Below are 19,574 nucleotides of genomic sequence, written 5' to 3'. Positions count from 1 at the left end.
AATTTTCCCCACATGGCCCAATGTTAAAAGGCTTTACAAAAGATGTAAATTATTCTGCTCTGCTATTCATTTGCAGAAAAAACTTTTTCCTGCCCTGCCATCCCATTATGGTGGAAACACTGCTCTTTTACCCCAAGCCAAAAATGTGGGAGGTCGAAAAAGGAGAGACAGATGTGGCAGATTTAACAACCTCGCTATGTCTGGGGGAAAAAAAAAAAAGTGTTTTATAATCCCAATATATGTGCCTGGAAAGATTAGAAAGGAAAAGAGTCTAGCTAAATGATTTCAATTGTTCCTTGTATAGTTTTGTCCTTACTACTGCTTTGCACTCAATAAATTTCCCATCCCAAGGAAAGCCTCACCCTGAAAATGATCTGAGTTTATCATCTTGTCAGAAGCCACTTCAGAGTGGGAGACATGCATCAAAAAGAGAAAGAAAAAACGTCTGCATAAATACAAATCTGAATGACAATTGTTTTGCTATTGTTTTTCTAAATCATCTTAACTCTTCATTAAAGGTAAGATCACGTACTTAAAACTTACTTTGTCATAATGATGAAAATATTAGTCAAAAGCTCTGGTGGTACCTTGAAACAAAAGAAAAGTTTAAAAAGCCCAAACATCTTGCATAACCGTGATGGATTCCAACAAAAACATACAGTCATGCAACAGACAGCTAATGTCTGTAAAATTCCAGATGTTTTTAATATGCCCTGTAGGGCAAATTTAATATTTTCCAGACCCTTCCCCTTCTTGCTAAAGAACAGCAAAGAAATAGCAGGAAATGGTCTTCAGCTGCTGTAATGTTTTCATTTGCCCAGCGACAGAGTTTTTTAACTGAGCCCTTGCCCTCTTCTCCCAGCCTTCTGGTGCTTTTGGCATTTCAGGAGCAGGCAGTTGACTAAGGTTTAATCTCTGCCAGGTCTTTATTACTCACAGCCGAGGCTGACTCTGCAAGCTGCCTTCAGAAGAAGAATACATGCAAAGAGCTACTCTGCAAAACTGGGGACACTTTATACAAGCTCCTCCTTCAAAGAAATCAATAAAGTTGGAGGAATCAAACTGAGGAATCAAGACAAACCTGCAAGTTTCTCTCCTACTCCTAAACATATGATTCAATATGATCCAAACCAGCCTTTCTCCTAAGCATATGATCAAAAAATCCAAACCGAAACAAAACAAATACACAAAAAAATTCTTTTCAAAAAACATTTTCTTGTTTACATTAAAATAAAAAGAAGAGCTGTGTTTGATGTGTATATCCTCAATTTTTAAAGTAAAATATTTGGCCTTACACTTATGTGTCTAGCATTTATGGTTGGGATGTTGATGAAAAGGTGGTGATGAATATGCAGGCCCAAAGCAATGAAGCTAATTGTCTTACAAATGTAGAAGAATAAATACACAAGGAGAGGAAGATGAGAAAACTGAGAATTTAAAGTAAAACAGAAGTAACTTACAGTGGACGAACTGTGCTGTAGGCCCCAAACTGCAAGCACTCATGTTTGTGCGTAATGCTACTCTCAAAGTAGTGGCAGTAGATGTCAGGCAGTCTTCTTGATGTGGACAGCAGAAAATCCAATGGACTCGTACAAACTATGAAGGCTGCAACTTTAACCTTTGAAAGTCACAATCTCTCTACTTTCAGTCACCACACAGTGTAGCATTTCATCAGTGGTACTCTTTCTTGGACTAATTTCCTCCCAAGAGCGACAGCTAAGGAGACCAGGAGTGGCCATGCCCCACTCCAATCTTTGCCTTCTTCTTCAAATAGATTTCCATCTGATGCCAAGTCATCTCCTCTGTGTGATGTAGCACCTAGGGACCTGGTGGTAGACTTAGTACTGTTAGGTGTTGGTTAGATTTAATCTTAAAAATATTTCCATCCTAAACGGTTATGTGATTCTGAGTCTTTGATTCTGTCTTTCACTTCCCAGAGAGATGGAGGAAGAACCTTTCCACACCTGTCCAAAAGCCACGCACTCATTACTTCAGTCGGCAGTTTCATGGGCCCCAAGCCAAGAACCTAACATGATGACAGCAGCATATCTGTGGAAGCTAATTGTTTCTGTGTGAATGAGTCCAAGGGATAAAACTTCTGCTCTCTCCAATTTTAACCTTGTCTTTTCTGCATCTGTGTAGCATTGCACCTAAGTCCCTTTGACTCGCTGGGGTTTTATTCTCTGTTCCTATAATCCATGTGTTAATGAATTCTCCCACATCTCTTGCTTGGCAAGTGCAAGGCCAAAAATCTTTCATTGCAGAGAAGAATATTCAAAATCAACTGGCACAAGGACATCAAGAGACTATTGCAGACTAGTTTAAAGATGGATACACTGAGGTGGGAACATTTCCTTTAGCTTTTACAACTTTCCTAAGATCCTAGTGCAGTTAATATGTTAGTGAACAAGTTTTACATAAAAATGAGAAAACAAGTTTTACATAAAAATGAGATATGCTTTGAAGTCATGTAAACAAGTTCCCACACCCTCATAATCCTAGTGCTGCAAAAATCACAGGACTGATCTGACTGCATAACTGCTGCCTGGGGTATTTCCTTAATGCTACTAGAGGACCAAAGCCAACAATTCTTTGGTTGCTTTATTTCCGACAACTTCATCACAGTTTCTAGGATGTATTCAAATTTACACTGGATGTAAGTAACTCACTATTCCCCCTACTGCCTGTTAGCAGAACTTTGGGGACTTTTTTCATCTATTGGGTGCATGTGACTAATTCAGCAGGCCAAGCAAAGAATGAGCTTTCTGTGTATCCCGTGTAGACCAACCCAAATAAAACCAAAATCTACCATGCTCATAAATCTCTATGAAAAACAAAACAAACAAAAAATAATGTATACATCCTGGAGGATAGGTCTCCCAAAATATGTGCTCTTTCAACAGAAACAAACACTGTATTTTGATTTTTAATTTCTTAATCCCAAATAGTAAAGTCAGTGTAAGTGAGAAGTCTCTTCACAACTAAGAGTTGCAACGCTGAACTTAGAAAAAATCTGCAGTTAGAACTGTAGTTATGAAATCAAAATTTCAGAGAAAGTGAACTACTTTTATTAAGCATTTAATGTAAAATGTAACTAAGTGTCCTCAAAAAGCAGGATTTTGTTTAACTTTTGTTAACACTTGGATAGTCTCTCACTGGAAAAGTAATCTCACTGATGTTTTCTTCATCTCAGTACCTGTGCTATAAGATCCCTTTAACATTTACTGAGCGAATCTGTTTTGGCTGCTTTGGAATCAGAAAAGAGATTTTAGGCACACTGGTGCTGAATTAGAGTTGAACAGCACTTCAGTCACGCCAGACTGTGCACAGAATATTGTGGCAGCCTGGAGCGAAAAAGATAAACTCAACCAAAGAGCACAGGGAGAGAGAACCCAAAGGAAGAAAATATAACTGTGTAATTTTCTCTTCCTTTCCTTCCCATCCCTTTTTTGTTCTTAAATATGTAATGTGTGTATATATGTGGTGTTAAATATGTACGCGTGCAGAGAAGTGAGGAGGGACATCTGCCCATCTGTAGAAAGTTAGCACAGTACCTGTGCTGCAATAATTTTTTTCTTGCAGCCCAAGTAACAACAATTCTGGCTGTTGCCTGCCTTCTATGTTGTCAGTTCAGATGAAATTCATTCCAATGTGAAATATAAAAAGAGACAATATAGGCTTCAAGAACTCATCTGCCAGTATTCAGGATACATCTATATGAGACATAAGACCTTTTGGTTTATAAAGATGTCATTGAGACTTCCATTGAAACACCATTTCCAAAAGGTCACGGAGATCATCTCTTCATACAGGTACACAGTCATGCTAAATTTATGTTGCAGTGCTATTATCAACAACATTCACAAAGTTTTTGTTGTTCACAGAGAGCTAAAATGTACAGCAGTGCGTTCCAGGCCACACAGAGTGCCACTGAAATTATTACACTCCTTGCTCCTAGACTGAGTAGGGTAAACAAAAGTTATGGAAGATTCGTGAGGTGAAACATTGTGGTGATTTCAAAAAGGAAAATATATGTGATTATGACAATTCACAAAAGAATTATTTCTTTGGCAGGAAAACGTTGGAGCCCAATGAAAGGATGAGTAGTATTTTGTTGGATTCTTCAGGCGAAACTACAGCTGCCTTTTTTGCTTTTTAGCCCACAACAGCACAGATATCCCAAAGTTTGGGATAGCCATAGAAAGTTTTAGTAATATATGTCATACTCATACTCACCTACACAAAAATAGCAAGGGCATCTCTCAAAGGAAGCAAGAGTATACAGTGTATACAGCAATAAAAAATAGCAATCAATCCATTGTTCCCTTTTTAATATCCTATTGGGTTTCTTTCTATAAGACTATGATGTCACCTTGAGCGTATAAGCAGCCAATCTTAATTTGCAAGAAACTCTAAGAAGTTTTTAATCTCTTAAACAAAATAAAAAGTGGTTGGGGTCTAAGTACTCAAAGCAATGTCTGCTTTTGCTTTTTTATTCACATTTATATATTTTTTTTCTAAGTGAAACCACCACCCTTTTCCATCCTAAGTGAAAACTCCATGGTACTCTCTGGCAAGGAGAACACAGTCGCTAAGCTGTGCCACAATGTGTCCTGAAGGTGCTTCAGAAGAGACGTGTCACGTTTCATAAGGTGCTTTGAACTGCTCAGAGTATAGGATGAGGCGCTGTGCTTTGTTTTAAGCACATTTTAATGGTGAGTACCTTTTGTCCTTCTTATCATGAGACGCACAGGAAAGGCCAAAGGGTTAGTCTGAACTTGACTCTAAGATTTTAGGCAATCCTGTTGAACATTCATCCGTCTCCTTGGTCTGCATCTTTACTGAGAGGCGAGATGCTGGAACAAGTTACCCACAGAGGCTGTGGATGCCCCATCCCTGGAGGTGCTTCAGGCCAGTTGGATGGGGCTCTGGCAGTCTCACCCAGTACTTGATCTGGTAACCCTGCCTGTGGCAGGGGGGTCAGAACTTGATGATCCTTGAGGTCCCTTCCAACTCAAGACATTCTACAATTCTGTGATTCTATACATCTGACTGTCTCCTGTGGAATTTGTAAACAGCTGTAACACCGGTTAAAAAAAATTACTTCCAGTTAATTTCTCTTTAAGTGAACATACATGAACTACAGCAATGGTATCTTATGTGGCATACAAACCTCTCTACAAATAAATGTTTATGACTGATGAGTAGGAAATAGCATCCTGTAACCTGAAATATCCACTATAAATTATGAGGATCATCTTATTGACTGATCTGACAGGAACTTCTATAATGACAGACAATACGATAACAGTGAAATGGATGCTGCTCACCAATCCAAGCAAGATGCAGAAGCTTTGAAAAATATTTCTTGTTGTAATTTGTTTTGAAGTAAATTTGCTCAATTCTATGCATCTATATATCATGCCAAAGGCTTTCCCCTGAATGTAGCCTTGTAACCTGAGTCTGTTGAACGATTAAAATAATGTGAAAGCTGCTTAAGCCACTTTAAAGATTTTAGCACTACTCCCAATTACTGTCTTGCCTTTTGTATTTTTAAAGGTACTCCTCCTTTCTTGATAGCACTGTGTATATGTTCGCTAAATGCAAAGTAATTAAACTTAGAACATCAGCTAGAGAAACCAAGAACTGATGGCACCAAGGTGATTATTCCAAATCACCTCTTCATTTTCACCCACAGAAAATTCTATCTTTTTGCTGTGGGTCATGCGCTTACATCCTGTGCGTGGAAAGTAGAAAAGAAAAAGATGTCACAAAGACACTTAGAATTCTGTTTGTCATCCTGTGGGTTGTGACAGAACTACAGAAGATGAAAGTATGACATAAATAAGACAGAATGATTCTATAAAGTTATGCAGCATGGTGAGGGAAAAGGTAAACCACATAACATTTGATATCCTAATTGCCTCACCACTTTTCCGTGCCTGGTTTACACAATCCTCCAAAAGACTTTTCAAACACTCAAAAGAGGCAGCCAATGAAAAATAAATAAATAAATAAGTATAATAGCAGCTAAACAAAACAAACAAACAAACTAAAACCAAACCACCAAACTTGTTATCCTGACTGTTTGCTATCCTGACTATTCTGGGGTCCTGATTAACCTGTTAATAAAATAAAAGTTAAAAGATCTTTCAGGTTTTTTTACAGATATAGAGGCGGATTATCTTAACCTTGCTTATATGTCAAGGCAGAGGAAGTGTGTGTAGGAAACGAGGTTGTACTTAAAAATAACTGAGAAATATGACACTGCAACAGATCTTGGCACTCTGGAAGAATATGTTTCCTCTGATGGGAAGATGCTGCTCACATGCCATGCCCTGTCTCCAGAGTATGTCCAGAGAAGGGCAATGAAGCTGGTGAGGGATCAGGAGCACAAGTCTTCTGAAGAGTGGCAGAGGGAACTGGGATTGTTTAGTCTGGAGAAGAGGAGGCTCAGGGGTTGCTCTCTGCAGTTACCTGAAGGGAGGTGAAGTGGGGATCAGCCTCTTCTTCCAGGTACCTAGCAATGGGACTAGAGGAAATGGACTCAGGTTGTGAAGGGAAATTCAAGTTGGATGTCAGGAAAAATTTCTTCTCTGAGAGAGTGGTCAGTCACTAAATTGGGCTGCCCAGGGAAGTGCTTGAGTCACCACCCCTAAAGATCCTCAAGAAACACTTAGACGTTGTACTAAGGGACATGGTTTAGTGGGGAAATACTGGTGGTAGTTGGACAGTTGGACTGGATGATCTTGGAGGTCTTTTCCATCCGTGGTGATTCTATGATTCTACTATCCTGTGATTCTATCACAAAAATGACACTCACCTAATTCAAATTTGAATTCTTTTTTTTAAATATATTCTCCTTTCACTTTGTAAAAGGCTTCGGTTTTGTTTCCTATTATCTTTCCCAAAGTTGTATTTTATCATTCTTCTAATGAAAGTTGAATCTTCCCTACTTCGCTGTATTCAAACATTATCTGGGGTTAGTCTGCATTAGTGAGGATTTAAAAACACCTGATTGCTTCAGAGACATCCATTTATCATGATGCTATTTCCTGTGTCCATTTCTGTACTGGAATGTTGGGTTGGTTTCCATTTTTGTGTTTTTTTCTCTTTTTAAATTCTGCCTGTGCTGTCTGATCTCCATAAATGGAGACCCACGAACAGCATTTAAATAAATTCCAGAACTCCTGACTCTCTTGAAATGTAATATTTTCCATGTTACATAACTGTTTGGTTTGGTTTAGCTCAAAAGTCTTGAAAAGCAAATAATTGAGCACAATGTTCTCTGATTTCTCCTCCCGAATTTCATACATAAAGGCTGAAGGAGGAAATATTTGGATATTCAGTATAAAATTAAAGTTTCTTTTCTGTGACTGTAGCCAGTAAGATCTTGTGATCAACATATTAGTGATACCAGAAATGATGTGCAAACCACACACAGTATTAGGGCGGAAGATAGTGGGTAGAAGATAGTTATGTCATTTGTTATTTACATCTACGTTAGTAGATGTGAAAACTGAGATTTGTGCCAACTTGCATGTGAAGAGAGGGTGGGCATGGCAGAAAGACTAGACATGGTCTCTTAAGTTGGAGTCCAGAATGTAAGAAAATGTTGAATATCTCAAAGGTTGGTGTCAGTGTCTGAGTGACTATGATGCAGAGCCAGTGATGAAAACTTCTTGGTGCTATAGCAGAAAGGTAAGTGCTTCTGTCCCAAAAACAGAGGCAGGAGTGGGGGTCACTCGTGTTCAAGGATAGGAATGATGGATGACAGAGGTATCATCAGGAAGGGAGAAGGGTGGGGGGTGGTGCTGTAGACACTTTTCGCTACTGCAGGAAAAGGGAGATGGATGGGCAACTCCTTTCAGACTGTCCCAGTGGAGAGACTCTGGCATGCTCCTTGGCATCACCAGCATTAGCCAATTCTAACCTGGCTTTCCTGAACTCTGCTACAGGCAAACTACAATCCACATGTTCGGACTTCTTCAATTCTCCTTCCCAAAACAAATGTAATATACCTTTTGTTCTTACACCTAGTGCCAGCTCCACAGTATAACATCTGATGGAAACTGAGATAAAACTCAGTGTAAATGGGGGCTAAGAATGTAAGTCTGGATAAACATGGCTCTCAATAGGGAAATTATATGAAAATAAACTCAGGATTAGTTGAGTTCTAGAATTTCATAGATCAGGTAAGAAATTTTCTTAGAGATTTGCCATTACAAAATCTATCCAATTGTTTTGTTTTGCCCTTTCTACATGGTCTTTTGCAACACTAACTATCAGACATATTTGAAATCACTATCTAGAATGAAATCATCTAAATAACAATGAAAATTTGCAGTCCTACTTAGGACGGGCCAATACAAACAATGTCATCATCAAAGTTTGAAAACTGCCATAGGAACATCCATTATTTCATACATAAATAAGTTCAGAGAGAAGGAGCCTTGCAGTGGAGGAAGCATGCAAGCTATTATTTCTGGAACACTCATGCTAATTACAAAAAGTATTTCTGCTTCACTGAAGTCCACCCCTCACAGCAACCTTCTGGACAAATTGTCAACATCTGAGTTGAACAGGTTCATGCTATGCTGAGTGATGAACTGTCTGAATAGTAGAACTCAGAGAGTTGTAGTGAACAGGGCTACATCTGACTGGCAGGTGGTCACTAGAGGTGTTCCTCAGGGCTCAGTTCTAGTGTCCGTCCTGTTTAACATTTTTATCAACTATTTGGAATGCATCCTTAGCACGTTTATTGACGATACTAAAATGGGAAGTATAGCTGACTCTTTGGAGGGACAAGAGGCCATGTGGAGGCACCCAGATACATTGGAGCACTGGAGAATCACCAACAGTGATGGTAAATGCCAGATTATACACCTGTAATGTAATATCAAAACACAGGTACAGACTGGGAGTCGAGTGGCTGGAAAGTAGCAGCCCTACAGAAAGAGATCTTAAAGATGCCGGTGATAGCAGGCTCAATGAGAGCCAGCAGCGTGCCATGGCAGCCAAGAGGGTGAGCAACGCTTTGGGGTGTATTAAACACAGCACAGCCAGCTGCTCGACTGAGGTGATTCTGTATTTCCTGCTGATGTGGCTTCCTTTAAACACCCTTTGCAGCTCTGAGCTACACAATACAAAGAGGATTTTAAGGTCCTTGAAAGTACCCCGAAGGCAACAAAGGTGACAAATGGAAGGTGCGTCCTATGAGGACAAGCTGAGGACACTTACATTATCTAGTTTGGAGGAAAGAAGACTAAGAGATAACCTCATTGCTCTCTATAACATCCTGAGGAAGGAAAATGGAGAGACATGTCTGTATCTCCTTTCCTTGGTTAGCAATGATAGGGTGCATAGGAATAGCACGAAGCTGCAATAAAGGAAGTTCAAACTGGACATTAGGAAAAAATTATTTCTTGTTAAGGTAGTCAAACAGGGGAACAGGCTTCCTAATGACATGACAGATGCTCCATGCTTGCAAATGTTCAAAAGGCATTTGGATGATGGACTTAATAATATGCTTTAACTTTTGGTTAGTCCTGAGATGGCCAAGCAGTTGGATTTGATGATTGTTTTAGGTGCCTTCCAACTGAACTTCCAATTTCATCCTTGCAGTCCAATTTTTCATTAATCATCCTGCAACGAAATGAAAATCCTGATTACAAGCAGTGTTTTGTAACAACGGCCAGTCGAAGACGTTAAATTTGAGAGAGGGAAGTTTAGTTCTTTAGCATGACGAGATCAAATAGGAGAAGTAAATAAACAGTGAGCTAGTAGCTCCAATTTCTAATTAGGGAAAACAACATCCTATCTATCTTTGGAGCTTATAAAGCTGGACGGGCTTGATTCTGAGCAAGCAATGATTAAAACCACTGAACAAACCCACGATGTTCTCCTCTCTTCTATAATAGGCAACATCTCCCAAACTTGGGCAAATTCTCAGGTACAACTGTGGAGTGGAGATGCACGTGGAATGGAGATTCATGTGCTACAAAGGGTGCACAGAGGGATTTTAGAGAGTTTAGTTGCCTCGTACTGTGAATCAGAGCTATAGAGACGACACAGTACAGCTGGTCTTTAAAGGCAGTAGACAGCTTAAGCTCCAGTTGGGCTTTGACCCCTCTAAGCTCCTCCGTGCAGAGCCTCACAGCTTCTTCATATCCCCCCTGAACGGCCCGTCCCTTCCTGCAAAGATCGTGAACGCTTTTTCTTCCTGAGCTCTAGCCAAAGCTCTCTGTTCAGGCTGATCTCCATCGCCACATGAGGGCAGCCCGCTCCTGAGCTTTTAAGCTTTCCTTCTGGAGCAACGTCCAGCTTTCCTGAAACCCTGTGCCTCTCAGGACTGACTCCTAAGGAACTCTGTCAACCAGTCTCCTAAACAGGCTAAAGTCTGCCCTCTGGAATTCCAAAGTGGCAATTTTGCTAACCTCCTTTTTCACTTTTCCAAGGATCAAAACCCATTAATTCACGATTGCTGTGCCCAGGACAGCTTCCAACCACCACATCTGTGACCATTCCTTCTTTGTCTGTGAACAGCAGATCTCTCAGGGAGCTTCCCTGGTAGGCTCACTTACCAGCTGTCTTGGAAAGTTATCTTCCACGCTCTAGGAACTTCCTAGACTGCCTCCTCTCAGCTCCATCAGTATTTCCAGCAGACACCGGGTATGTTGAAGTCCCCCACAAGAACCAGGGCTACTGATCTCCTAACTTCCAGCAGCTACCTATAGAATGCTTCACCCGCCTCTTCATCCTGATTGGGTGGTTTATAATAGACTCCCAACAGGATATCATCCTCTCCAATCTTCCCTCTGATCCTCACCTATAATGACTCAACATCATCATTCCCAATATTGAGCTCTACAGAGTTGAAACACTCTGTAACATAGAGAGCCACCCCACCACCTCTCCTCCTTTGCCTTCACCTCCTGAAGTCTTATAACTCTCCATTGCAGCACTCTAGTCATAAGAATGATCCTACCGTGTTTCAGTGATGGCAACTAACTCATAGTTCTCCTGTTGCACCATGGCTTCAAGATCCTGTTCACTGCCCATGCCACATGCATTAGTGTAGATGCACTTCAGCTAGGTTACTGGCCTCATCTGTGATCCTGAATTGCTGCTCCTAAGTTCATCTCTAGCAAGACTGGTTTTATCCCCTTTTACCTTCAAACTTAGTTTGAAGCCCTTTCTTTGAGCTCTGACAACTCCTAGGTCGGAATTCTTTCCCCCCATTGACCAAGGTGGACCCCATCTGTTGCCTGCAGGCCTGGTGCCAGATAAACCACCATGATAAAAAATAAAATAAATTTTTCCTATGGCACCAGCCTCTTAGCCACATGTTGATCAGATGGGTCTTCCTGCTCCTCTCAATATCTTTCCCTGCTACTGAAGAGATCAAGGAAAAACCATCTGAGTGTTTTCCATAAACTAACCACCTCGGTGCCCTGAAGTCCTTCTTGAAAGCCATCATGCTTCTCCCCACAACCTCATCACTGCCTACCTGAAATACTAGAAATGGATAATAATTAGAGGACCTTACCAGAACATATGAACCCAAGGTAGGGGAAATTGCAGAATTAGTGAGCAATCATTAAGTTTGAAAAAAACCTCTAAGATCATTCTGTTCAATTGTCCACCTACCACCAATATTGCCCACCTTCCTTAAACACCTCCAGGGACTGTGACTCCACCACCTCCCTGGGCAACCTGTTCCAATGCATAATCACTCATTCTGAAAATAAATTCTTCCTAATACCCAATCTGAACATCCCCTGGAGCAACTTGAGGCCATTCCCTCTAGTCCTACCACTAGTTACACGGGAGAAGAGGCCAAACCCCACCTTGCCGCAACCTCCTTTCGGGTAGTTGCAGAGAGCAATAACATCTCCTCTGAGCCTCCTTTTCTCCAATCTAAACAATCCCAGCTCCTCAGCTATGTTCCTCATAAGACTTGTGCTGCAGACCCTCTTCATCAGCTTTTCTGTCCTTCTCTGGACATGCATTAACCAACACCACCAGGTCTATTTTCTCCATGCAGCTTTCTAGACACTGCCCCAAGCTTGTAGCATATCATGTGGTTTCTGAGACCAAAGGACCTGACACTTGGTCTTGTTGAACTTCATCCCATTGACATCAGCCAATTGATCCAACCTGCCCAAGTCCCTCTGTAGGGCCTTCCCACTTCCAGGCAGATCAATGCTTCCCCCCCAGCTTGGTGTCATCTGCAGATTTACTGAGGGTGCTGTCAATCCCCTCATCCAGGTCATCAGTAAAGATACTAAACAGGACGAGTCCCAGTATCAACCCCTGGGGAGTACCACTTGTGACTGGTTGCCAGCTGGATTTAATTCCATTCACCACCTCTCTCGGGGCCTCATCTGTCATGTGTCTCTGTGTCCTGGTTTGGTGATCTATAACAGACTCCCACTGGGATGTCTGCCTTGTTGGCCTTCCCCGATCGTTACCCAAAGGGATTCGATCTTACCATTCTCAGCACTGAGCTCTACAACATCAAAACACTCTCTAACAGAGAGAAGCCACGCCACCACCCCTCCTTCCTTGCCTGTCCCTTTTGAAGAGTTTATAGCCAGCCATTGCAGCACTCTGGCTGTGGGAGCAATCCCACTGTGTTTCAGAAATGGCAACTAAATCAGTTTGCCTGCTGCACAATGGCTTCCAGCTTCTCCTGCTTGTTGCCATGTTGCATGTAATTGTGTAGGTGCACGTCAGCTGAGCCATTGGCCTTAACCACAACCCTGGCTTTTTTATCCCAGGCTCATCTCTCTCTTCCCCTTTCACATCTAGTTACAAGCTCTCTCCATGAGCTCTGGCAGCTCCTGAGCTAGTATCTGTGTCCCCCTTGAAACAGAGGAGACGTGTCTGCAGCCATCTCTGGATGAGGGTGAGGTGCTCCTTAAACCACCCCATGGTAAAAAAAAACAACAAAATTCCTGCACTGGCACCAGCCCATCAGCCATGTATTTACCAGCTGTGTTTTCATGGTCTGCTCAGTATCCTTCCCTACCACTGAAGGGATAGACAAAAACACAACCCGTACTTCTGCTCCATCCATCAACACGCTGCAGTCCCTTTTGATAGCCCTAAGGCAGGTATGTCCTCCTCGCAGCTTGCAGGTCACACGCAGCCCAGCATGGCTTGCAGTGCAGCATGCCCCCTGCCCCATGCAATGCAGCATGCCCCCATGAAGGCAGAAGCTCTTCACTGCAGTTCAGGCGTGCACCCATCACTCAGCAACAACCAAACCATGGGTTGCTATTAACACTGCGCCAACTGAAACGAGGGCACCAGGAGGGCAGTGCTGTGCAGTGCTGACTCAAGTGGTGGCAAATAATTGTTTGCATTTTGATGCATTAGCTAAACACAGTGCTTTGAACAGCAAGGAATACTCAGCCATCCCTTCCGTTTTGATAAGGGTGTTTGAGAACAGGTTTCAAGATTTCAAAAAAAAATCAATTTATGGTCTGACATAATTTTCAGTTGATGTAAATACATTAGCTTCAAATTTTCAAATGGCATAGGACACATAGAGTTGCAGTCACCTACTCAACTCAAAAATCTGATCATATCTCTTAACCAGAATTTCATGAGACTTCTCTCACAAGAGAAAAATGTATTTTGCTTCACAGCCATGCCTTGCTCATTTAGTTGCTTCTTGGCAGTATGTGCATTTGTGAATAGTTGTCAAGGATGAAGTACAGGAAGAATAAAATTTCATCAAAAATCTCAGATGAACACCTTGAGACCTCCCTAAGAACTGTAACCACTGCCATTGAACAAGAATGATTGCGTTAGTTTCACAAAAACAAGGTCAAATATCCCACTAGTTTTATGCTTTTATTCCTTTCTTTTTTACTGTTTTAAGAAAAAATATTAAAAAATAAGATGTTTTGTTACAATATTGTATATTCTATGAGGGCTGCTCCAGAAGTAATGCCTCCTATTTTATTATGTTGGCCCACAACATCAAAGGTGAATGTTGGTGTTATGGCAGTAGAAGTTGAACCTTCCCACCAGTATTCCACTACGTTTTATTGCTGTGTGACAGATGGCAGAAGCGGGATATTCTGACAAAATGGTGCTTCAGCAAAAGTATGTCACTGAATTCTTCAATGAGGAAAAAATGACAGCCACTGACATTCATTTATCCTTGCTGAATGTCTATGGAGACCAAACAGTAGATGTTAGCACAGTGGTGTGGTGAGTGGTGCATTTCAGAAGTAGCAACACTGGGTCACCTCTGCTGGTGCAGATTTTTATAAGCACAGCATGCAGCCTCTTGTTCCATCACTACTGAAAATGATGGTGTCTATGTTGAAAAATAGTGTTTTGTAGCTAAGAATTTCCTCTATCAAATAATGTTACTGCGCTCTTGGTACTGACTGTAGTTTTCATGGAGATAGATAGGAGGCATTACTTTCAGAGCAGCTTATCTGTGTGTAGCCCAAGACAATTCCTCTTTAATGTGGCCCAGTCAAGACAAAAGGTTGGACACTAAGGACTCTGGGGCTTCTCTCAGTGCTTCTTTATTGCCAACCTGAATTACCGGTGAAGGATAATAATCAGAGGAGTGAACCAGGCCAGGAAGTTTTCTGGTAATGCTGCTGACCTGGGCACCAGGGAGGCACCAGACTTCCCTATGGATAGGCTCAGGCTGATGTATATGCCCCTGCATTCACCTAGAAAGGAGTCGCCTACAATGATTATGCTTCTTTCCTTCTTGGTAGAGGCAAACTCGAGGCGTGGAGTTGACTGCCTTGCCCTGGACAACCTCCTCTTTGCACCTTCCCCCACTTCCTCACTTACGCATTCCTCAAGATCCAAATGATCAAATCTATTACATAGGGGCACCTGGGAAGGTGAGGTAAATAGGGAAGGGATTTGCCTGCGATACCAAGCAGGGTCCTGTTTCCATTCCTCTCCATCTCTCAGGTCCCCCCACTAAGAGGGCTGTTGCTCCACCTGTCCATCTCCTGCCCACACTCCCTGGTAGTCCTTAATCTTTCCACCCCCTCCCTGAGCTCTGCCACCGTGCTGATCATCAACTGCTCACACTTCTGCCATCCTCCAATGTCAGCAAGAGGCTCAGGTACTCCCTGCAGCGGGAGATCTGATTGTCTACATTTTCAGGCTAGATTGCAGCAATATTTTTGGCAAGAGCTTTCTGCCTAGCTGAGACCATGGCTAGATTTGTAGTGTGGGAGGCAGCCAATAGTGAGACGGTCTCCTGAAGTGGGGAGCAATATTCTGCCCTCTTTGCTTGCCCTGCCTGCACAAACTGCTGCACAAAGTGCCACACCGTGCCCGTCTGACACAGCACACCCTGTTTGTCTTGTTCAACACACTCCCTGTTTGCCTTGCTCCCTGGGAACAGCCTTTGTATGCATGGGGCTCTGGCCATCATCCCTCCCAGCTCCATCCACAGTGTCAGAACTGCCTCTCCTCCTCAACGAGGAGATGGCTCGTGCTTGAGGGGGGCCTGGGGCTCCCTCTCACTCCTTGTGCTTCTGGTCAGGGCTTGTGCTGCTCTACTGCCCTTCTTTTTGCAAGCCTCTGCTGTGAGGCTGATCCCACAAGGCCTTCCTATAGAAAAATCTTGTAGAAAAGGAAAGGGGGGCAGTTCATTCAGCCTGAATGCCAGCTTCTGAGTAGTGAACGCTCAGCAGACTACTGGAAGCAAGTAGTGAGGAGAAATCCATGAAATACAGCCCTGCTCCATCTGTGACCAGTAGATGTTAGGGATGGACCCCACTCTTACAAAGAGTGCTTGCAGCTGCATGTTCTCAAGACCATAAGAGTCTGGAATGTGCTCCCTTCGTTCAAAACGGCTCAATTCTATGTACTTCCAGGCATGCAAAATGATGAGATGGAGTGGGAGCAGTAGATATTAGGAGAAAACAAGTGTTTCTGGGATGTTTTACTTTTGCCAGCTGCCTGAGGGAGGCTCTTACATGCATGTAGTTGCTGAAGGCTTCTGACTGGCAAATTACTTTTCCTATAAGATAATTCAGAACAAACGTCAAGGCACAGAGAGGCTTGGTACAGATCTCTTTTCAGTGTCAAGATGAAGAAATAAATCCATTTTGGAAGATAAGAAACGGAAGGAAGGGGGAGGGAAGGGGGGAGGGAAAAAAGGGAGAGCAGAGATGCATCTCAAAGAGAGAAATGATTACATATTTAAAGACATAGCATATACATATTAATAACATGCCAAGAAAACAGGCCAAAATTTTGAGAAATAATTAATAATTATTGTCCCATCCTCCTGAAAACATGTGGTGGGGGTCTCTGGTGGCCATGGGATGAAGGCTAGTAATCACTCTCACTGTGAATCTCCAACCTCATAAGGAGGGGCTGCCCTAACCAGTTCCCACTGATGTTGAGCTGAGACATCTGTTTTGCCATCTTATCTTCAACAACGGGACATCTATTCCACTTTACCTTCACTTGACAACAAATTTCTTGGCCCTCCATGTTTCATTCTTGTGTTGACATTTATGCAGGCCTTCAGTTCTTCAGCTTGTATCCGCTCAAGTTATGCGAAAGGCTGTTCTCTCAACATAGAAAATCTGTTCTCATGATTCAGGACATAGCTTTGCTCTGTTGGGGTGCAGGTGGAAGGATCCCTTGTGCATCCAGTGCCTCAATAAAGAATGCCTGCTTCTTAATCTCACATTGGTGTTAAGGAGTTTTATTTGGGCTGAAGTTCATTTGGCAGCGGTTTTGGCAATACATACAGGACGCTGCTTCTGAACCTCAGTGGATTCTGGGATTGCAGGACCTCTAGCCGGCACCTAGGGATTCCAGTCCTCAGACCAAAGTGCCTGAGGTAAGGCTCCTGGGAACATAAAGGCATGCTTCATCATTACGTAACTTGGGTTGTGGGTTTAAGTCCCGTGGGAGCTGTCTGCTTGTAAGACACAGGCAAAAGCCAGGCAGGGTTGGTCCATAAACATACCTTAGGGTTTCAAGTCCCCACTGGAAAAGTTACTTCAGGCAAAAGCCTGGATAGCACTAAGGTTTGGTATATAGGTTCAAGTCCCCTCCCCAACTTGATAAAAGGGATCAACTTAAGTAAGGCTTTGCGTCCCACCAAAGATTGAGGCTTTAAGTCCCGTTTGGTGCTAAGGTTGTGGGAATGTCGTAACGTGAGCAGAGGACAGTCCTCTGCAGACCGTGAAGGTGGCACAGGGCTTCGAGTCGCCCACATCTTGTTCTGGTGTTGTGGGTATTCCCTTATTGCTGTTATGGTTCGGGGTGGGTTAAAGTCCCATGGTTTGGAATGTTCAAAGATTTGTCCTTGGGACTCCTGGACCCTGGAGGGAAGAGAGAGTCCAGGAAATGGAGAGCTTCCCCCTATTTGAGGAGGGAATGGTCCAGGAGCATCTGGATGGGATCAATGTGCACAAATTCATGGCCCCTAATGGGATGCATCCCATGTGCTGAGGGAGCTGGCAGAAGTGATTGCCAAACCACTCTATCATCTTTGACAGGTCCTGGAGAACAGGAGAGGTGCCTGAAGACTGGTGGAGAGCCAGTGTTACTCAGCAGTCTGCAAAATGGGCAAGAAGGAGGATCTAGGCAACTACAGACCAATCAGTCTCACCTCTGTCCCTGGAAACTTGTTCTGGATGCTATCTCCAAACAACTGGAAAAGAAGACCATCATCAGGAATAGCCAGTATGGATTCACCAAGGGGAAATCATGCTCGACCAACCTCGTAGCCTTCTGTGATGAATCACTGGCTGAGTAAATGAGGGGAGAGCAGTGGATGCCATCTACCTTGACTTCAGCAAAGCTTCTGATACTGATAATCCTGATAATGACATCCTGATAATGAAGCTGAGAAAGTGCGGGATAGATGAGCGGACAGAGAGCGAGGTGGGTCAGGTACTGGCTGACTGGCCAAGCTCAGAGGGTAGTGATTAGCGATGCAGAGTCTGGTTGGAGACCTGCGACTAGTGGTGCTCCCCAGGGGTAGGTGCTGGGTCCAGTCTTGTTCAATATCTTTATCAATGACCTTGGTGAGGGGATAGTGGCCACCCTCAGCAAGTTCACTGGTAACACAAAGCTGGGAGGAGTGGCTGATGCACCTGAAGGCTGTGCTGCTATTCAGCAAGACCGGGACAGGCTGGAGATTTGGGCAGAGAAGAACCAGATGAGGTTTAACAAAAGCAAGCGTAAAGTCTTGCGCTGTGGGAGGAATAACTGCATGCATCAGTAGAGGTTGGAGGGATGATCTGCTGCAGAGGAGCTCTGCAGAGAGGGATCTGGGTGTACTGGTGCACAGCAGGTTGGCCGTGAGCCAGCAGTGTGCCCCTGTGGCCAAAAAGGCCAATGGCATTCTGGGGTGCATTAAGAAGAGCGTGTCCAGCAGGTCGAGGGAGGTGATCCTCCCCCTCTACTCTGCCCTGGTGAGGCCTCATCTGGAGTACTGTGTCCAGTTCTGGGCTCCCCAGTACAAAAAAGACAGGGATCTCTTGGAAAGAGTCCAGCGGAGGGCCACAAAGGGCCTGGAGTTCCTCTTTTATGAGGAAAGTTTGAGCAACCTGAGTCTGCTCAGCCTTGAGAAAAGACAACTCAGGGATCTGGTAAATGTCTAAATATCTAAGGTGAGGGAAGCAAAGGGACGAGGCCAGACTCCTTTCAGCAGTGTGTGGTGATGGGACAATGGGAAACGGCCACAAACTGAAGCAGAAGTTCTGCACAAACGTGCGTAAGAACTTCTACACAGTAAGGGTGACAGAGCCCTGGAACAGGCTGCCCAGAGGGGTTGTGGATTCTCCTCTGGAGATGTTCAAGACACACCTGGATGCCTACTGTGCAACTTGGTCTAGGGAGCCTGCTTTGGCAGATGATCTCTAGAGGTCCCTTCCAGCCCCTGCAATTCTGTGTTATATAAAGCCCTGAAGGGAGGATGTAAAGAAGACAGACCCAGGCTCTTTTCAGTGGTGCGCAGAGATGAGACAAGAGGCAATGGGCACAAAACTGAAACACAAGAGATTCCCTATAACCACTGGAAAGCACTTCTTCATTGTGTGGGTGATGAGCACTTTAAGAAGCTGCCCAGAGAGGTGATGGAGTCTCCCTCTTTGGTTGTCTTCAAAAGCTGCACGTACATGGTCCTGGGTGACCTGTTCTAGGCATCCCTGCTCAAGCAACAGGGGTGGACAAGGTGACCTCCGGAGGTCCCTTCCAAAACCTTAACCGTTCTGTGATTCCATGGCTGTGAAAATAGATGAGTTTCTAATTCTCTGATCTTTTATAAACACAGTGATCTGAAGGATGTCCTGAAATTTAAACAGAATAACAAAATTCAGAACCATATCCTTAGGAAGCAGAACTAAAACATACAAGGGCAATACGTGTTAGCATAAAAAGTAAAAACTCCAACTCAGTTGCAGAACTGTTGTAATACATCAGAATTAAGGGACAAGCTTCCAGTAAGCACACTTGGTCTTATAAGCAAAAAGAGGCATAGAAGTGGCTTTGATAAAAATCTTTTGGTACAGAGAAGGGCTTTTCTCACTAAGAAGAATGAAAAAAAA

This window comes from Meleagris gallopavo, chromosome 3 (genome assembly GCF_000146605.3).
Source record: "Meleagris gallopavo isolate NT-WF06-2002-E0010 breed Aviagen turkey brand Nicholas breeding stock chromosome 3, Turkey_5.1, whole genome shotgun sequence".
NCBI classification, from domain to species: Eukaryota; Metazoa; Chordata; class Aves; order Galliformes; family Phasianidae; genus Meleagris; species Meleagris gallopavo.
This window is presented reverse-complemented; position numbering follows the sequence as displayed.